The 21,311-nt window shown below is 37.0% G+C and overlaps 1 protein-coding gene across 1 annotated transcript in view; it reads right to left on the reverse strand.

Moving 5' to 3' along the window:
• Positions 1-21,311, reverse strand: part of VPS13B (vacuolar protein sorting 13 homolog B) — a 1,100,792-nt gene that overhangs the window by 1,019,818 nt on the left and 59,663 nt on the right.

Here is a 21,311-nt window from a genome sequence, read left to right on the forward strand (position 1 = left end):
AATAACCTAATTTTAAATATCAAGAAAATGGAGCCAGGAGAGATTACATGACTTGCTAAAGGTCATAGGGGTATTAAATGGGAAAGCCAGCATTTGAACCCCTGTCTGCTAACCCATGCTGTTCACTCTCTACTAACTGCTCACCCTGCAGACTACAGTATCTCTACAATGGCTGCTGGCCACCAGAGAATAAACTTATTGACTTCATTACCTGAAAATTAGCATAATCTGACTCCCATCATAATCTTTTCATTATAGTGATGCTGTAAGGGCTGCTAATGTACAAATATCACTCCATATTCCACTCCCCACTGTAAGTACTTTTATTTCAAGCCACCTCTATTGAATATCCTCCCTTACCTTCACACTCCAAATCTACCCACCACTTCCACTGTGCTTTCTGGAATGTCTGTTGCATTGATTAACAAACTTGCTTTCACTTTAAACCTTTCTCTTTTTCACTCCTTCCAACTTGTTCCATTTACTGAAACCTGGCTCCCTCCTAAAGACCTAAGTATCCTAAGCTACTTTTTCCAGTACTGGTTGCAGTTATATTCATAATGACCCCAACTTACTGGTCATGGTGGGAACTGGAATATTCCTTGCTCTTCACTACCAGTTCTAGGCTCTCCCTCCATCACCAAGGCTCAGTAATCTCTCCTCTTTAGGGGTTCATTCAATCCATATTTATCAGTAAATCAAGATTCCAGTAGCTATTTATTTATTTACCATGACATACTCCTCTACCCAATTTCAGACACATAGAGGGACAGTCAAGTCAGGAAGCAATTAGTAAGCACCTATTAGGTACTATGCATAGTGCTAAGCAATGGGGATACAAAGAATGGTAAAGAAAAAAAATTAATGCTCTCAAGAAGCTTACAGTCTAATATAGGAGAAAACATGCAACCAACAATGTACAAAAAAAGACAAATATGAGAAAAACTGGATAAAATCATAGAGGCATTAGCATTAAGGAGTATGGAGTGCAATTTCCTGAATTCAGAAAAAGTGGTAAAATGTGTTCATAAATGTTAAAAGGAACATGGAAACAATAACCGATTGATGAGCATAGAGGCACTTTTCAGATAAGACATACTTGAGAAGTACAACTATGAGAAAACTCCTTGCACCAATTTTTGGATGCGACAGAGTTTCTGGTCAGCATAACTAGGTCTTCAGTTAAGAGTCTCTAAAAAGCAGGCAGAGGTAGCCCAGCTTCGTAGCCACATAGAACTAGGTTCAAACAATATAATAAGATTTTCTCCTAATTCCTACATTTAAATAAAGTTTTCTCTTAGGACAGAAGTTGGACTAGAGCCATAACTGAATAGAAAGGGAACTGAGCTAGCACCAGAGTTGAGTCACAAGATTGAAGTCAGTGTGGTTCACTCAATTCCCACTCTACTTGCTGTCCTAATCCCTTCGATTCCCTCAAGAAGTAGGCAGAGAAGTATATCAGTAAGGAAACATTCATGACCTCAAGGATGACCATGAACATGCCTGAATGGTTCAGAATTGTGAAGTGTAAGAAATTCTCTAGGTAGAAGGCAGAGGAAGTATAACATTTATTTAGACACAAGAGAATCCAATCCCAGGACCAGTAATTCCAGTTCCATATAGGAGCAATAATATTCCAAAACCAGTAAGCCCACTTCAATGTAGCAACAAGGAAACTGTAAACACAATATTACAGAAAGGAGCCAAGTCATCCTGTAACCTTCCCCCCGCCCCCCTACTAGGGCCTTCCTGTAAACAATCACTCACAAATCCTAACTCTCTGCTCAGCACTCTCTTCTACAGCTCTGTAGACTCTGAGTTCCTGCTCCTTCTCCTTGGGCTGAATTCCAATTCCTTCAGCTCTCGCTGCCTCAATGTCCTCTTGATGTCTGCTTCTGAATTCTGCTGCTCTCAGTTCTGGGATCTCCTTTTATACAGTCCTAGCCAGCATCTGATTGACTAGAACTCAGTGCACATACCACTGGCTCTGTTCTTAGCAACTCCCCTTAGGGCCCTGAGGGCTTCATGCCCACATCACTTAACTAGCAAAAAGGTATGGGCCTGGGGCCTCACACCTAGTTAGTGAAAGGGTGTGAGCCTGCCTCTAATCAGGCCTCCCTTTGTTGGACCCACCAGAGGACAATTTAATGGGTGGGAAAGATCTTTCATTTACTGACTGGCCTTACAAGAGGTTAGGGAAGGAAATGAGAATAATCAACATAGAGATGATAATTATATCCATGGGAGCTGATGAGATCAACAAGTGAGGTAATGTAGAGGGAGAAGAGAAGATTGGCCAGGACAGTGGGCTGTGGGACACCTAATGTTAGAAGGCATGATGTGAATAAAGATCCAGCAAAGGAGAATGAAGGGGAATGGTCAAACAGATAGAACCAGGAGAGTGGTGTCCTGAAAACCTAGAGAAGAGAGTATCAAGGTGGAGAGAGTGGTTAACAGAGTCAAAGGCTACAGTGAGGTCAAGGAGAATGAGGAATGAGAAAAGGCCACTGGATTTGGCAATTAAGACATCACCAGTTACTTTGGAAAGAGGAGTTTTGGTGGAAGGATAAGGTCAGAAGCCAGATTGTAAGGGGATAAGAAGACAGTGAGAGGAGAGAAAGTGAAGGCACCTATTGTAAACAGCTTTTTCAAGGTGTTTAGCCACAAAAGGAAGAAGAGACATAGGACAATAGTTAGCAGAGATGGAAGGATCAAGTGAAGGCTTTTGAGGATGAGGAGACATGAGAATGTTTATAGGCAGTAGGGAATGAGCCAATAGACAGGGAAAGATTAAAAATAAGCGATAGAGAGGAAATGACATGGAGACAATCTGTCAGACAAGACAGGATGGAATGGGACTGCTTGTGCAACGATAGAGGGGTTAGTCTTAATAAGGATTAAGGCCATTTCTTCATGTGAAACAGTGAGTGGAAGATGGCATCTGAGTGACAGAAATTAGGAAGATGTGGGAACATGTAGCTCACAGTAAAAGGCCTCAATTTTTTCTGTAAAATATGAGACAAGGTTTTCAACTCAAACTGTGGGAAGAGGAGTCATGGAAGGTTTAAGGAAGGATGGAAAGGTTTGGCAAAGTTGCTGGACAGGGGAATAGTGAGTTGATACGGCAGGTATACTGGGACTGTCTAGCAGTTGAGAAGATCCAATTGAGCTCGTGTAACCTAAATTTACAGCGGACCCGGTCAGAACAGTTGTGTGATTTTTCTCCACCTTCATTCAGCAGTGTATGTTAGCAACAAAAACGGCAGTGTATTATGAAAGTGATGTAAACTTGAGGGTTGGCAGGATGCAACTGGCAACATCAGAGGGTTAGAGACTCAAGAGAATAGGAGTTTGGTGAATCAATTGAGCTGGTTCACCAAGAAGTCAAGATGAGGAAAAAAGGACAGTGGCTAGTGCAGGGAAGATGGCCTAGAAAAGAACAGAGGGGTTGAAAAACTGGAGGTTAAGGGGAAGACAAAAGAGTAGGAAGTTACTAGTGATCTCTAAATTGCCAAATTTAATGGCCTCTTTCAAATCCTCATCTTTCCTGATCATCCTTTGACAACTGCTTCTATTTGATACCCTCTTCTATCTAAATTATCATGACACTGCTCTAACCTGGTTATTCTCCTACCTGACTGCTCCTTCTCAAATTCCTTTGCTAGATCTTCATCCAAGTCATGCCAGCTAACTATGGGTGTCCCACTGGTCTAAGCTCTGGGCTCTGCTCCCTTCTTCCTCTAACGTTTTGTTTGGTAATCACATTAGCTCCAATAGTTCAATTATCTCTATGCTAATGATTCTCAAATCTACTTCTCTACTCTTAACCTCTTTAATGACCTCCAAACTCACATCTCCAACTGTCAATTATGTGAAACTGCATGTCACGTAGAAATGTGATTGAAACATGTCCAAAAAGAAACTCGTTATCATTCCCTAAAAAGCCTCACCCCTCCTGAACTTCCCTAGTACTATCAAGGGCACCATCATCCTCCCAGTAATTTATGCTCACAAGCTAGGTATGATCCTTGACTCCCCACTCTCTCCCCCACTATATATCCAATCAGAGGCTAAGTCCTGTCAATTTTACCTTAGTAATATCTCTTATATATGTCCCCTTCTCTCCTCTGACATTTCTACTACCCTGGTTCAAGAACTTATGACCTCATGCAATAGCCTGCTGGTTGCTCTCTGTGCTCTGTCTCTCCGCACTCCAATTCATCCTCTACTCTATTCAAAGGTTTTACTTTCCTAAAATGCAGGTCTGATCACATCACTACCACCTCCCACTCAACAAATTCCAATGGCTCTCTCTTGCCTCCAAAATCTCATATAAAATCCTGTTTAACTTTTAAAGCCCTTCATAACTTAGCCCCTTCCAGCCTAGCAAAAGTAAGAAATAGAAAATAACTAATTGTATATGTTCCACTGGTAACCATATAATGTTAAGATATGTAGCAGAACAAGGCTTCCAAAATACTGTGTGGACTTTCTGTGGATAATTTATAAGACCAAGATAAAGTCAAACAGGAAAAGATGGCATGGAAAGGGAGAGAGAAAAGGGAAGGGGAAAAGGAAAAGGGAAAAGCATTTATATATCACCCGCTATGTGCCAGGCACTGTGTTAAGCACCTTTTTGTAAACATTAACTCATTTGATTCTCATAACAAACCTGTGACATAGGCACTATTATTATCCTCATTTTGCAGTTAAGGAAACAGAGAAATAAGGGTTAAATAACTTGCCCAGGGTCACACAGATAGGTTCATACCCCCAAAGAGGTCACTGATAAGAAAAAGCTCCCCACAGACAAAAAAAAATTTACAGCAGCAGTTTTTGTAGTAGGAGAGAATTGGAAATAAAGTGAGTGTCCACCAAATGAGAAATAACACAAACAAACTTTGGCAAATGAATGTAATGGAATATACTTTACGAAATGACTTAACAGGATAAATAGAGAAGTATGAAAATATTTATAGAAATTGATGCAGAATGAAATAAACAGAACCAAGAAAATGATACACAAAACTGCTGCAACAATGTAAATGGAAAGAACAATCAAAATACAATTGAAAATAAATATTACAAAATTGTAAAAAACAAGAATGGTCCCAAAGAAAAGAAATGAGAAGATACCTCCACCCCACTCCTTTGTCAAGGTGATAGGTAGGTCCACAAATGTGGAACACTGGATATATTCTCACACTTTTTGATGTATAGTTCAGTTTTGCTTATTTTATTCCCTTTTTTTAAATTAAAAAAAAAGTTTATATAGGACAGGTTTCTCAATAATTTTTTTTTATCAAAACTGACATTTTTGCTAGAAAATGTGTGTAAACCAATTACCCTATGTTGCAACTCACCATCCCAGTGACTTCCAAAACAAAACACCCTTTTTGGGCCACTATTCCTCAACACCTCAACATCTGTTATCTCCCCCATTAGAATATAACTATTTTTTGAGTGGGGTCTTTATCATTAAGTAATGTAGGCTTAATTATTCTTCATAAAATAATTACCAGGCCTATTCTAGAACTCCACAACAGTGAACATTTAATGACTTGCAGTTAAATATCCACAAATACATTATTTAAAACATGTAGCTTTTGAAAACAAGCAGTTTTCTATTTTTTGGGGAGGGGGAGGAGGGAGGAGTTATTTCTAGCATTTTTTATATGTCACATAATGTTTAAGTGTCTCTGGGGCACCAGAAACCTTAATAGAACCACCTTTAAGATAGTCCCTTAGAGGCCATAAACAAAGTCAAATTTTCTCAATTTTAGTTTTAATTCAATTCTGTGTTTCAACTATAAGTAACTGTGAATAAGTTAGCATTAGAATGTGCCAAAGGAAATAATATCTTTATTATGCTAAAATCACAACAGAAGCTGAAAAGAGTATGGCTCATTTTCAAGGAAGAGGCTAATCTTTTTTTATTTCTAAAATGTCAGTAAAGTAATAACAGGAATAGGCTTTAAAGATCACTCTCATTCTAAAAACAAACATTTGGCAGAATTATACACATTTTCAAAAGTCAGGACAGGTCAAATATATTTTTAGCTACAATAAGCTTTTCTTCTCATTTGTATTAGTCATCAGACAATTTTTCTTTTTAACTTAATGACTGAAATAGAAAAAAAAACTGAAGGAAGTCCTTTCCCATATGGAGTATATGTGAGAAAGGCCCAACAAAAACAGAGGATTAAGAAGATAAGGATGTAAAACAGAAAAAGAAAGCAGAATAGATTAAAAACCAGAATACAACATTATGCTGTTTACAAGAAATACATTTAAAAATGAGAGATATAGAGTAAAAGTAAGGGATGGAGTAGAATTTATTATGCTTCAGCTGATGCAAAAAAGCAAGGGTAGCAATCATGATTGCAAAGATAAAGGTAAAAGAGACAAACAGAAAAACTATATTATGATAAAAGGTACCATTGTACCTTTGTACAAATACCATTGTATTACAATGAAGTAATATCAACACTAAGTAATATGCACCAATGCTACAGCATCCAAATTTTTAAGGAAAATGCTAAATGAATTAGAAATTGATAGCAAAATTATAATAGTGGGAGATTTCAACCTTCCCCTCTCAGAACCAGATAAACCTAACCAAAAAATAAATAAGAAAGAGGTCAAGGAGAGGAACAGAATATTAGATAATCTAGATATGATAGATATCTGCAGAGAACGGAATGGGAATAGAAAGGAATGTCTTTCACAGCAATAAATGGTATCATTACAAAAACTGACCATATATTAGGGCAAAAAACTTTATAATTAAATGTAGAAAAGCAAAAATATTAAATACATCCTTTACAATTCATAAGGCAATAAAACTTATTTTTAATAAGGAAGGAAGGACTTCCAGCGCCAAGATGGCAGAGTAAGGAAAGAACCCTCTAAAGCCTTCCTGAATTCCCCTCCAAACAACTAGAAAACTACCTCAGAACCAAGCAGCAGGGAAGCAGCTTATCAGGCAAACAGGAAAAGTCTATCTCACTGGAGTGAGATGGGAGCTAGGGCCAAGAGCAGCAGGAGGAGGAGCAGGAAGAGGAAGAGGAGCAGGAGCAGGAGCAAGAGCAGCAGGAGCAGGAGCAGGAGCAGGAGCAGGAGCAGGAGGAGCAGCAGGAGCAGCAGCAGCAGCCAGTCTCACAACAGGAGCAAGGCTCCAAACATGAGGAAATCCACCAGCAAGGCTCTAGCCTCCTGCAAGCCAGCAGCCCCAAGGCAAGTAAGCAGTCTGTGCAGAGCAACAAGCCCCTCAGGACCCCCAGCACGAGCCACCAGCAAGGCATTGACCCCATTGCCGATCAGTAACCTGCCCCTGAGGCCTTCCAGCAGAGACCCTGTTTCAATTGCAGAACCCCACCCAGAGACAGGCCAGCAGCTTAACCTTACACTCAGGGGAAGCAAACGAGGAGGCCCCACACCCCACTACAAGCCAGAAGGGAAGCCTACCCTCCAGAGAAAGCAAGCAGCCAAGCCCTGAAGCCTAGTCAAAGTCAGCAGTAAGACCCAGAGCCCCAGCACAAAAAGCCTGGGATACTGCAGGACCAGAGCCCAACTCTCACATAAAAACACCAAGTGACCCCCTCCCCAAAAAAGGCAAAAAATGAGCAAAAAAAAAAGAGCTTGACTATAGAAAGTTATTAAGATGATAGGGAGGGTCAAGGCATGAATCTTATAAGAGGACAATAATGTTAAAATGGCTACATGTGAAGCCTCAAAGAAAGATGTAATTTGGTCTAAGGCCTCCCCAAAAAAATTCCTGGAAGAGCTTAAAAAGGATTTAAAAAGCAAATTAGAAAAATAGAAGAAAAACAGGGGAAAGAAATCAAAGTAATGCAAGAAAATCATGAAGAGTCAATAGCATGGGAAAATACATGCAAAAATTTATTAAGGAAAATAACTCCCTAAAAAATAGAATTCACCAAATTGAAAAGAAGTACAAAATCTCATTGAAGAAAATAACTCCTTAAAAATTAGAATTGAACAAGTGAAAACTAATGACTCTATGAGAACTCAGGATACAATGAAACAAAATTTTAAAAATTTTAAAGATGAAGAAAATGTGAAATTTCTCACTGGAAAAACAACTGACCTAGAAAGTAGATCCAAGAGAGACAACATAAGAATTATTGAACTACCTGAACGCCATGATTTAAAAAAAAAAAAAGCCTAGACAACATCTTTCAAGAAATTAACAAAGAAAACTTCCTTGATATGTTAGAACCAGAGAGCAAAATAGAAATTGGAAGAATCTACCAATCACCACCTGGAAGAGATCCCAAAATGAAAACTTCCAGAGTTAACACATCAAGAAAAAAGCACTGCAAGCAACCAAAAATAATAATTCAAATATCATGGAGCTACAGTCAGGATTACACAGGATTTGGCAGTTTCTGCATTAAAGGACTGGAGGGTTTGAAATATAATATAGTGGAAGGCAAAGGAATTAGGATTACAACCAAGAATCACCTATCCAGGAAAACTGAATAAAATCCTTCAAGGAAAATAATCGACATTTAATGAAATAGAGAACTTTCAAGCACTTCTAATTAAAAGGCCAAAACTGAATAAAAAATTTGACCTCCAAATACAAGACTCAGGGGAAACATAAAAAGGTAAAAAAAAGTATGTCAAAATAATATTTGAAACTGTTAACAAACTTATTACTATAAGAGCTATTAGGAGTATATGTAAACAGAGGGTGCAGATATAAGGTGACTTTAATGGGATGATACTCAAAAAAAAAATAAACGAGAAAGAAAGAAAATTGCACTGGAAAAAGGAGGGAGACGATTGAATTGGGGGCAAATTATCCCACATAAAAGAGGCACGAAAGAGTTACTATAACGGAGGGGAAAATAGGGGTCAGGGGTAGAGGGCAAAGCTTAAACCTTAGTCTCATCAAAACTGGCTCAAAGAAGGAATAACATACACACTCAGCTGGATATAGAAATCTATTTTACCCTATAAGGAAGCAAAAAGGGACAGGGATAATAGAAAGGGGAGAGAGGACTGATAAAAGGGAGGATATATTGGGGAAGGAAGAGATCAGAAGTAAAACACTTAGAGGAGGGAAAAGGTAGGGGGTAAGAGAGAAGGGGATAAAGTGAAAAACAGCATGGAGGGAAATACACAGTTATCATAACTATAAATGTAAATGGTATGAATTCACCCATGAGACAAGCAAATGGCAGAATAGATTAAAAACCAGAATATAATAATATGTTGTTTACCAGAAACACATCTGAAGCAGAGAGATACACATAGGGTAAAGGTAAGGGGCTGGAGCAGAATCTACTATGCTTCAGAGGAAGCAAAGAAAGCAGGGGTAAGCAAGTGTGTTTGTCCTTCGTTTTCGAAGAGAACCATGGCATCGAGAAGTGATAACATGACTTGCAGCTGACTTTGATTTGAGTGAGAGAGGGCTGTGTAAGGAGACCAGCCTTATTTTCTCCTCCAGAGCCATCTGGATCCAGTGTCCAATATTCATCAGGATGACTGGAGATGACCCAGGATGCAATGGGAGACCCTGGCCCTTTTAGGCTAAGGCCCTTTCACCCACTCACTTAAAGTGAGGTAATGCCCATTCAGTGAATAGGCCTCTTTAAGAAGTGAGTCAAGGGATGGCCCCTTTAATTGGAAAAAAAGAAGAAAAAAATCAAGCTGGGAGGGGAAGACCATCAGGGTTGCTGTTCCAAACAGAAACAGTTACCACTGGCATTCACTCTAAACCAGGAGGGTCCAAATTACAATCTCAGACAAAGAAAAAGCAAAAATAGATCTAATTAAAAGAGATAAGGAAGGAAACCATATCTTCCTGAAAGGTACCACAGACAATGAAGTTATATCAATACTAAACATAAATAATACTAAACACCAAATGAAACGGTAGAGCACCTAAATTTTGAAAGGAGAAGTTGAATGAGTTACAGGAGGAAACAGATAATAAAAACTATATAGGTGGGGGACCTCAACTTTCCCCTCCCAGAATTAGATAAAGCTAAACCAAAAATAAACAAGAAAGAAATTAAGAAAGTGAATAAAATTCTGGAACAGTTAAATATGATAGATCTCTGAAGAAAACCTTTTTCTCAGCAGTACGTGGCACCTACACAAAAACTGACCATGTATTAGGACATAAAAACCTCACAACCAAATGCAGAAAAGCAGAAATACTAAACACATCCTTTTTTAATCATAATGCAATAAAAATTACATTCAATAATGGACAACTGAAAGAGAGGATAAAAATTAATTGAAAATTAAATAATCTAATCCTAAAAAACAAGTGGGTCAAAGAACAAATCAAAAAAACAACCAATATGACAAAATGACAACAATGAGACAACCAAAATTTATGGGATGTCGCGAAATCAGTATTTAGGGGAAAATTTATATCTCTAATTGCTCCTAGCAAAGAGATTACAGCAATATATCACGAGGATCATACACTATGAACAGGTGGGATTTATAACAGGAATGCAGGACTGGTTCAATACTAGGAAAAGTATCAGCATAATTGACCATATCAATACCAAAACCAACAGAAATCATATGATTATCTCAACACATGCTGAAAAAGCCTTTGACAAAAGACAGCACCCAATGCTATTGAAAACACTAGACAGCATAGGAATAAATTGAAAGTTTATGGTAAGTAATGATTATCTATAACCATCAGTAAGCATTTGCTATAATGGGGATAAGCCTTCTCAATATAATCAGGGGTAAGTAATGATTATCTATAACCATCAGTAAGCATTTGCTATAATGGGGATAAGCCTTCTCAATATAATCAGGGGTAAAGCAAGTACGTCCATTATCACCTCTATTATTTAATATTGTACTAGAAATGTTAGCTATAGTAGTAAAAGAAGAAAAAGAATGGAAAAGAATTAGAATGGGCAATGAGAAAACAAAACTACCGTTCTTTGTAAATGAGATGACGTTATACTTAGAAAATCCTAGAGAGTCAACCAAAAAACTACTTGAAATTACTAATAACTTTAACAAAATTGCAGGATATAAGATAAATCCACATAAATCATCAGCATTTCTTTTAAGACCAACAAAGCTCAGCAGCAAGAGACAGAAAGATACATTCTATTTAAAATAACAACAGACAATACGAAATATTTGAGAGTCTACCTGCTAAGATAAATCCAGGAACTATATGAACACAACTATAAAACACTTTTCATAAAAATAAAGTCAAATCTAAACAATTGGAAAATTATTAATTGTCGATGGGCAGGCCGGGCCAATATAATAAAAATTACAATTTTACCCTAAATTAATCTATTTAATCAGTGCCATACCAATCAAAAAATTATTACATAGAGCTAGAAAAAATAATAACAAAATTCATCTGGACAAACAAAAGCTCAAGAATATCAAAGGAATCAATGAAAAAAATGTGAAATAAGGTGGTGTAGTATCAAACTGTATTATAAAGCAGTAATTACCAAAGCAATCTGATGCTGGCTAAGAAATACAATGGTGGATCAGTGGATTGGATTAGGTACAAATTACATTATAGCAAATGACCATAGTAATTTAGTATATGATAAACCCAAAGATTAAGGTTTTGGAACAAAAACTCATCTGACAAAAACTGCTGGGAAAACTGGAAAACAGTGCAGCAGAAACTAAGTATAGAGCAACATTCCATATCATATACCTAGATAAGGTCAAAATGGGTACATGATTCATACATAAAGAGTGATACAATAAACAAATTAAAAGAGCATGGAATAGTTTATCTCTCAGATTTATGTATACGGGAAGAATTCAGGATTAAAAAAGACACAGAGAACATTACAAAAACAAGAAATAGATCATTCTGATTATATAAAATTTAAATGTTTTGCACCAACAAAACCAATGCAACTAAAATTATAAGGAAAGAAGAAAAGCGGGGTGGGGGGAGGATTTTGCAACAAGTATCCCTGATAAAGGCCTTATTTCTCAAATATATACAGAACTGAGTCTAATTTATAAGAATACGAGTTATTCCCCAATTGATAAATGGTCAAAGGATATGAACAGGGAGTTTTCAGACAAAAAACTCAAAGCTATTTATAGTCATATGAAAAAATGCTCTAAATCACTATAGATCAGAGAAATGCAAATTAAAACAACTCTGAAGTACCACCTCACACCTATCAAATTGGCTAATATGACAAAAAACGAAAATGCTGGGTGTTGGAGGGGATGGTGGAAAACTGGGACATTAATGCACTGTTGGTGGAGTTGTGAATTGATCCAACCATTCTGGAGAACAATTTGGAACTATTCCCAAAAAGGTTATAAAACTGTGCATATCCTTTGATTCAGCAATAACACTGCTAGGACTATATCCCAAAGACATCCAAAAAAAGGGAAAAGGACCTATTTGTACAAAAACATTTATAGCAGCTCTTTTTATGGTGGCGAAGAATTATAATTCAAAGGGATGCCCATCAACTGGGGAATGGCTAAACAAGCTGTGGTATATAACTGTAATGGAATATTATTTTGCTATCAGAAACGACAAGAAGGATGATTTCAGAAAATCCTGGAAGGACTTGAATGAACTAATGCACAGGGAAGTGAACAGAACCAGGAGAATGCTGCACACAGTAAAAGCAATATTGTTCAATGAAGAACTATGAATGACTTAGCTTTTTCTCAGCAATACAATGATCCAAGACAATCCCAAAGGACGAATGATGAAGCATACCTTTCACTTCCAGGAAAAGAACTGACATTGATTGAATACAGACTGAAGCATGCTATTTTTAACTTTCATTTATTTTTCTTTCATTCAAGTCTTCTTCTACAAAATGACTAATATGGAAATGTTTTACATAATTACATATGTATAACTTTACTATATCTAATTGCCTACCATCTCAGGGAGGGGGAAAGGGAGAAAGAAAAGGAAGGATAGAATTTGGAACTCAAAACTTTAAATAAAACTGTTTAAAAAAAATCCTGAACGGGCTGACTTTAAGGGTTCTGGAAGCTTTTAGAATCTCTGATTAGAAGAGGGTCTCTAGTCCTATTGTCCGTCAATTCTTTTCCATGAGACCAAAAAAAAAGGGGGGGGGAGGGACCATAGAAACAGAGATTAAAAATTAGAGACTAAATATTCTAATTTTAAAGAATGAGTGGATTAAAGAACCAGTCATAGAAATACTAATTTTATTAAAGAAAATTATAATGAGACAACATACCAAAACCTATAGGATATAGCAAAAGCAGTAATCAGAGGATAATTTAAACCTCTAAAAGCTTACATCAATAAAATAGAGAAAAAGCACTTAAATGAACTGGTATACAATTTAAAAAAAAAAAAAACTAGAAAAAGAACAAAATAAAAAACATCAAACACCAAATTGGAAATCCAAAAAATTAAAAGTGAGTTAATAAAACTGAATGTAAAAAAAACTACTGAATTAATAAATAAAACTAAGAGTTGGTTTTATGAAAAAAAAACCAATAAACCACTGATTAATGCCATATCACTATTATCAAAAAGGAAAAGGGTGAATAAACCACTAATGAAGATGAAATCACAGCAATTACTAGGAGTCATCTTTGACCAATTATATGCCAATAAACTTAATGATGTGAGTAAAATCAAACCATGATTTTAGAATAATAGCAGGATATAAAATAAACACACATAACTTGTCAGTATTTCTATATCACTAATAAAACCCTGCAAAAGAAATAGTAAGAGATACCCCATTTAAAATAACTATAGACAGCATAAAATACATGGTAGTTTACCTGCCAAAACAAACCCAAGAACTACATGAACATAATTATAAAACACTTTTTATACAAATAAAGTCAGATTTAAATAACTGGAAAAGTATTAATTGTTCACGGGGTGCAACAGGGAGGGTAGAGTTAATATAACAAAAATGACAATTCTACCTAAAGTAATGTACTTATCCAATGCCATCCCAATTAAATTACCAAAAAATTATTTCACTGAGCTGGAAAAAATACTAAAATTGATTTGGAAGAACAAAAGGCCAAGAATATCAAAGAAATTATCGAAAAAATAAAAAGGAAGGAGGTTAGCAGTAACAGATCTTAAACTATATTATAAGGCCGTAATTATCAAAATTATCTCGTACTGGCTAAGGAAAAGAAAGGTAGATCAGTGGAATGAAGTAGACATAAGATACACAGTAATAAATAATTACCTTCGGTTTGACAAACGTAAAGATTTAAGCTTGGGGGAGAAGCCAAGATGGAGGCTAGAAAGCAGGGACAAGCGTGAGCTCCCAGCCAAGTCCCTCCAAAAACCTATAAAAAATGGCTCAGAACCAACTCCAGAACTGCAGAACCCACAAAATAGCAGAGGGAAGCAGGCTCCAGACCAGGACAGCCTGGATGGTTGCTGGGTGAGGTCTATCGCACACAGAGCTGGAAGAGAGGCAGAGATGGGGCAGCTACAGAACTATAGCTGCAGTCGCTTCTGGCCCCAGGCCTGCCTGGTGGGAGGAATTAAGTGGCAGATCAGAGCAGGAGTGCAAAGCCTGCTGAAGATCTGAGTCCAGGACGGGTTGGGGCTTCTTGGAGAAGGAGGAGTGCTGGTGTGGCAGAGCTGGCTGTAACAGCTCTGAAAACAACAGCACATCCCCTCAAGCTTGGAACAGAGTACTCTTTACAAGCAGTCATACCCTGACGAAAAACTCAAGGGTCAAGTAAGTTGGCTAGGAACACGGCCAGGCAGTGAAAACACACTCAGATTCAGTCTCAGACTTTGGAATCTTTCTTTGGTGACAAAGAAGACCAAAACATACAGCCAGAAGAAGTCAACAAAGTCAAAGAGCCTACAACAAAAGCCTCCAAGAAAAACATGAACTGGTCTCAGGCCATGGAAGAGCTCAAAAAGGATTTGGAAAAGCAAGTTAGAGAAGTAGAGGAAAAATTGGGATGAGAAATGAGAAGGATGCGAGAAAACCATGAAAAACAAGTCAATGACTTGCTAAAGGAGACCCAAAAAAATACTGAAAAATATACGGAAGAAAACAACACCTTAAAAAATAGACTAACTCAAATGGCAAAAGAGCTCCAAAAAGCCAATGAGGAGAAGAATGCCTTGAAAGGCAGAATCAGCCAAATGGAAAAGGAGGTCCAAAAGACCACTGAAGAAAATACTATCTTAAAAATTAGACTGGAGCAAGTGGAAGCTAGTGACTTGATGAGAAATCAAGATATTATAAAACAGAACGAAAGGAATGAAAAAGTGGAAGACAATGTAAAATATCTCATTAGAAAAACCACTGACCTGGAAAATAGATCCAGGAGAGATAATTTAAAAATTACTGGACTACCTGAAAGCCATGATCAAAAAAAAAGCCTAGATATCATCTTTCAAGAAATTATCAAGGAGAACTGCCCTGATATTCTAGAACCACAGGGCAAAATAGAAACTTAAAGAATCCACAGATCGCCTCCTCAAATAGATCCCAAAAAGAAATCTCCTAGAAATATTGTCACCAAATTCCAGAGCTCCCAGATCAAGGAGAAAATACTGCAAGCAGCCAGAAAGAAACAATTTGAGTATTGTGGAAACACAATCAGAATAACCTAAGATCTAGCAGCTTCTACATTAAGATATCGAAGGGCTTGGAATACGATATTCTGGAGGTCAATGGAGCTAGGATTAAAACCAAGAATCACCTATGTGTATATATAGAGAGAGAGGGAAAGAGAGAGAGAGGGCACAAGGTGAGTAGAAGATGAAGGGATGATATCTAAAAGAAATAAAATCAAATTAAGGGATGAGAGAGGAATATATTGAGAGAGGGAGAAAGGGAGAGATAGAATGGGGTAAATTACCTCGCATAAAAGTGGCAAGAAAAAGCAGTTCTGTAGGAAGGGAAGAGAAGTCAGGTGAGGAGGAATGAGTGAATCTTGCTCTCATCAGATCTGACCCGAGGAGGGAATAACATACATACTCAATTGGGTATCTTACCCCACAGGAAAGAAGGAGGAAGAAGATAAAAAAGGGGGGATGATAGAAGGGAGGGCAGACAGGGGGAGGAGGTAATCAAAAACAAACACTTTGAAAAGGGACACGGTCAAGGGAGAAAATTGGATAAAGGGGGATAAGTTAGGAAGGAGCAAAATATAGTTAGTCTTTCACAACATGAGTATTGTGGAAGGGTTTTTACATAATGATACACATGTGGCCTATGTTGAATTGCTTGGCTTCTTAGGGAGGGTGGGTGGAAAGGGAAGAGGGGAAAGAATTTGGAACTCAAAGTTGTAAAAACAGATGTTCAAAAACAAAAAAAAAAGTTTTTGCATGCAACTAGAAAATAAGATACACAGGCAATGGGGCGTAGAAATTTATCCTGCCCTACAAGAAAGGAAGGGAAAAGGGGATGGGAGGAGAGTGGGGTGACAGAAGGGAGGGCTGACTGGGGAACAGAGCAACCAGAATATACGCCATCTTGGAGTGGGTGGGACAGTAGAAATGGAGAGAAAATTTGGAATTCAAACTCTTGTGAAAATCAATGCTGAAAACTAAATATATTAAATTAAATAAACTAAAAAAAATAATCAGCAAAGCAAAAAAAAAAGATTTAAGCTTCTGGGATAAGAATTTACTATTTGGTAAAAATTACTGGGAAAAATGGAAAGCAGTCTGACAGAAACTGGACACAGAACTATATCATACAACATTTACCAAGATAAAGTCAAAATAGATACATGACCTAGATGTAAAGGGAGATATCATAAATAAAATTAGAAGAACATGGAACATATTACCTAATAGACTTATGGATAGGAGAAGAATTCATGAATAAACAAGAGAAGGAGAGCACTGTGAGATGTAAAAAGAATAATTTTTATTACATTAAATTAAAAAGGGTTTGTAAAAATATAACCAATGTAGCCAAGATTAGAAAAGTAGAAAATTGGTAGAAAAATTATAGACAATTTTCCAGATAAAAGTCTCCTATCTCAAATATATGGAGAACTTTGTCAAATTTACAACAATATGTGTCATTCCTCAATTGAAAATGATCAAAGGATATGAAGAAGCACTTCTTCAATGAAGAAATCAAAGCTATATATATAGCCACATAAAAAAATGCTCTAAATCATTATTGATTAGAGAAATGCAAATTAAACCAACTTTGAGATATTATCTCACATCTATCAGATTGGTTAAAATGATCAAAGGGGAAAACAATAAATGTTGGGGGGGATGTGGAAAAATTAGGACACTAATATACTGTTGGTAGAACTGTGAACTGATCCAACCACTTTGGAAACTTTGGAGAAATTATGACCAATGAGTTATAAAAATGTGTATAACCTTTGACTCAGCAATATCACTATTATGTCTGTTTCCCAAGGTGATTAGGGTAAAAGGAAAAAAACCTTTATGTCCTAAAATATTTATAGCAGCCCTCTTTGTGGTGGCAGAGAACTGGAAACTGAATGGACACCCATCAATTGGGGAATGGCTAACCAAGTTGTGGTATGGCTGTGATGGAATACTACTATGATGCTGTAAGAAATGATAAACAGGTTGATTTTAGAAGAACATGGAAAGACTTGCACAAAATAATAAAAAGTAAAATGAGCAGACCCAAGAGAATGCTGTATACAGTAACAGCAAGACTGTTTGAAGAACAACTATCAACAACTAAGTTCTTCTGAGTATTACTCAAATCACCTATGAAGATAGACGCTATCCATTTCCATAAAAAGAACTGACAAATAGAAGTATGCAATAGTACAGGATACACACACACACACACACGTATTTATGTACATAGACATATTTGTGCCAATTGGTGGCCTTCTCTAAGGTGGGATTGGGAGGGAGGGAGAGAAAAAGTTCAGAACTTAAAATGTAACCAAAAAAGAATTAAATTTAAAAAAAAAATAAAAAGTTAAGGATGAGCTACAATCTGTATTAATCTAAATACCTACTGTTGAAAATATACTGTTGAAATAATTAATCCAATTTAATAATTCAATGTAAGAAAGATTAAGAAGCACCTGTTAAGAATAAAGCACTGTGCTTACCTTAGACATACAAAGACTAAAATGGAACAGTCTCTGACCTCAAGAGTCTACATTCTACTGGAAGTAGTGAAGTACTGATTGATATTAAATTATCTAAGATTTAGTTTCCTAATCCCCTTACTTAAAGAAAAAAAAGCAGATAGAGTTAGAGAAGTTAAGGAAAAGAAAACTGTATAAATAAAAAAGTAAGATGGTCAAATCTTATTGTAAGGAATTAGAGAAGGTTAAAAAAAAAATGAAAGAGCATTTGACTTGTGGGATAAAAATTCCTAGATACCAAGTGAGTATAAGTTCATTTTTTAAAAAAACAGAAGGACAGGCATGTAGAGATCATTTGGTAGAACACTTCTAGTTTAAAGCTTAGAAGATAGGGTGGAAATATTTCTCAAAGTAACCAAAAAGATAGGCATTGGAGGGATCTAGCACTGGTACAAAGTAGACACTCGAATATTTATTAACTAAACAAATAGCTTTCTCTTCACAATAGTAAGCTGGAGATAGAAACAATATCAATATTGATGACTATGTGTGTTCTGACTGAAACTTCAATTTCATTTTAAAAATTAAACAGGAGAATGTGAAGAGTATTTCAGGGGATAAGCAAAGTACTCAAATCTAGGATTGTATACGTTATTCTCTGTTCTACCATTGGCACATTTGTGACTTTAGGAAATTACCATCAACCTGGGAAGACTTAAATGTATTGATGCAAAGATATGTGAGCAGAACTAGGAGAACACTGTGCACATTAATAGCAATATGGTAATCAACCGTAAAAGTCTTAGCTACTCTGATCAACAAAATGACAAGTCCAAAGGACTCATGATAAAAAATGCCATCTACTTCCAGAGAGAAAGAACTGATGACAGCTAAGTGCAGACTGAAGAATTGTTTTTTTCCAATTCCTTTATTTTTCTTGTTTTTTCTTTTTCGGCAACATGTCTAATGTGGAAATATGTTTTGCACAATACATATAATGTATGTATCATATTTCTTGTCTTCTAAGTGGGTGGAGGAGGGGGTGAAGAGCGGGAGAGAATTTGGAACTGAAAATAAAATTTTTTAAAAAGAAATCATTGTCTGTTTTAGGTCTTTCCAACTATACGAAATTATAAAAAACTTACATACCTATTGCCCAACAACACTAAAAGAATCAATAAATTAATATTTTCTAAATATGGTAAATTATTGAATACAAGTAGTATTTTTTTATATTTAAATACAAAAATTCAAAAACCTCTTTTAAGTGAAAACTTAAACCAAAACAATTCAATCCAATAAGCATTTAAGTACCTACTATTTGAAGGATGCTATGTTTAAAAAAAAGATTTAAAAATAAGGTAGCAGGAGTCAGGCAGCTAAGTGGTGCTGTGGACAGAACACTAGGACTGAAGTATGGAATCCCTGATCTCAAATCCTGCCTCAGATACTTACTAGAGGCACCTGGGAGGCTCAGTGGCTCAATGAATAGAGCACTAGGCGTGGATAATACTTGTATCTGATCCGAGAAAAGAGGGGACCATTGAAACTTGATGAGTAGGAGGTGACCAAGTTAGGACTGTCCTTTAGGAAAATCACTTTAGTGGAGGATAGATCAGCCTTGGATCACTTCCACCATTCAATACCATCTCCTATCACTCAGATGCCTTCTGCCATTTATCTCCTCCTTCACCTCTGTCTCACATGGAGAAGTGGCCTTACTCCTTACCAAAGCTAACCCCTCTATCTCCACAAGCAATCCCATTTCAGCTCATCTCCTCCAACTCCTACCCTTATGTCATCTCCTCTCTATCACTTATTTTCAAATTTTCCCCTTCTACTGGCTCATTACCCACTGCCTTAAATATTCCCATATCTCCTCAATCCTCAAAAAACCCTTACTTGGTCCTTCCATCACTGCTAACTATTGTCCTGTGTCTCTTCTGCCCTTTATATCTAAAGTCCTTGCAAAGGCTATCTACAGAAGGTTCCTCTACTTCCTCTTCTCCCTCTCTTCTTACAATCCACCTTGTGATTTTATCATTCCATTGAAACTGCTCTCTCCAAAGTCACTAATGATTTCTTCATTTCCAAATCCAATGGTCTTCTCTCATTCCTCATCCTCCTTGACACTGTTGATCACTCTCTCCTCGTTGATACTCTCTTCTCTAGGTCTTCAGGACACCACTCTCTCCTGGTTCTCCTACCTGTTTAACCACTCCTCTTCACTCTCCCTTGATGGAGCTTCATTCAGATCATGCCTTCTAGCCATAGGTGTCCCTTAGCCCTCTGTTCTGGGTAATCTTCTCTTTTCCCACTATAATACTTTACTTGGTGATGATTTTCAAATCTATCTATCATTATTCTGTCTCAAATTCTTTGCTTACCTCCAATCTTGAATCTCTAACTACCTTTCACACATCTGAAATTGGATGTCCAGTTAACATCTTAGACTCAACATGTTCAAAAAAGAACTTGTTATCTTTATCCTTATGCCATCCCCCCACTCCTACCTTTACCATTCTTCCAGTCCCTGAGACTTGTAACCTAAGAGTCATTCTCAACTCCTCACTATCTCTCACTTCTCTATTGACAAAGCCAGTCAATTTTGCCTCTTCATCAGCTCTCAAATATGTCCCCTTTTTCCCCTCTGACACTGCCACCACTGTAGTGAGGCCCTCATCACCTCACACAGGCTGCTAACAGGTCTGTCTGCCTCAACTCTCTCCCCATTCCAATCCAATCTGCACCCAGTCACTGAACTGATTTTCCTATAGCACAGGTCAATCATGTCACCCTCCTACTCAATAAATACAGGACCAAATATAAAATGCTCTGTTTGGTATTCCAAGTCCCTCACAACCTAGTCCCACTCCTATCTTTTCAGTCTTCTTATATCTCTCTATCTCTCTGCTCCAACTACTGACCTCCCTGGCTTCATTTAAGTCCTAACTGAAATCCTACCTTCTATGTGAAGCCTTTGCCAAATCCTCTCAATTCCAGTGCCTTTCTTCTGTTAATTATTTCCTTTTTATCCTATATATAGCTTGCTTTGCATATATTTGTTTGTATGTTGTCTCCCACATTAGATTGTGAACTCCCTGAGGTCAGGGACTATCTTTTGACTCTTTTTATATCCCTTAACAGAGTGTAAGGTTAATGGGGAATAAGATCTTCCCTGTCCATCAACAGGCCTCATGTGGAGCCCATTAAGGGAAGCTTGCTTGTAGGAAAGCTTACACACATTTTGTTAATTAGGC

The sequence above is a fragment of the Trichosurus vulpecula genome, chromosome 1, assembly GCF_011100635.1.
Source record: "Trichosurus vulpecula isolate mTriVul1 chromosome 1, mTriVul1.pri, whole genome shotgun sequence".
Classification (NCBI taxonomy): Eukaryota; Metazoa; Chordata; class Mammalia; order Diprotodontia; family Phalangeridae; genus Trichosurus; species Trichosurus vulpecula.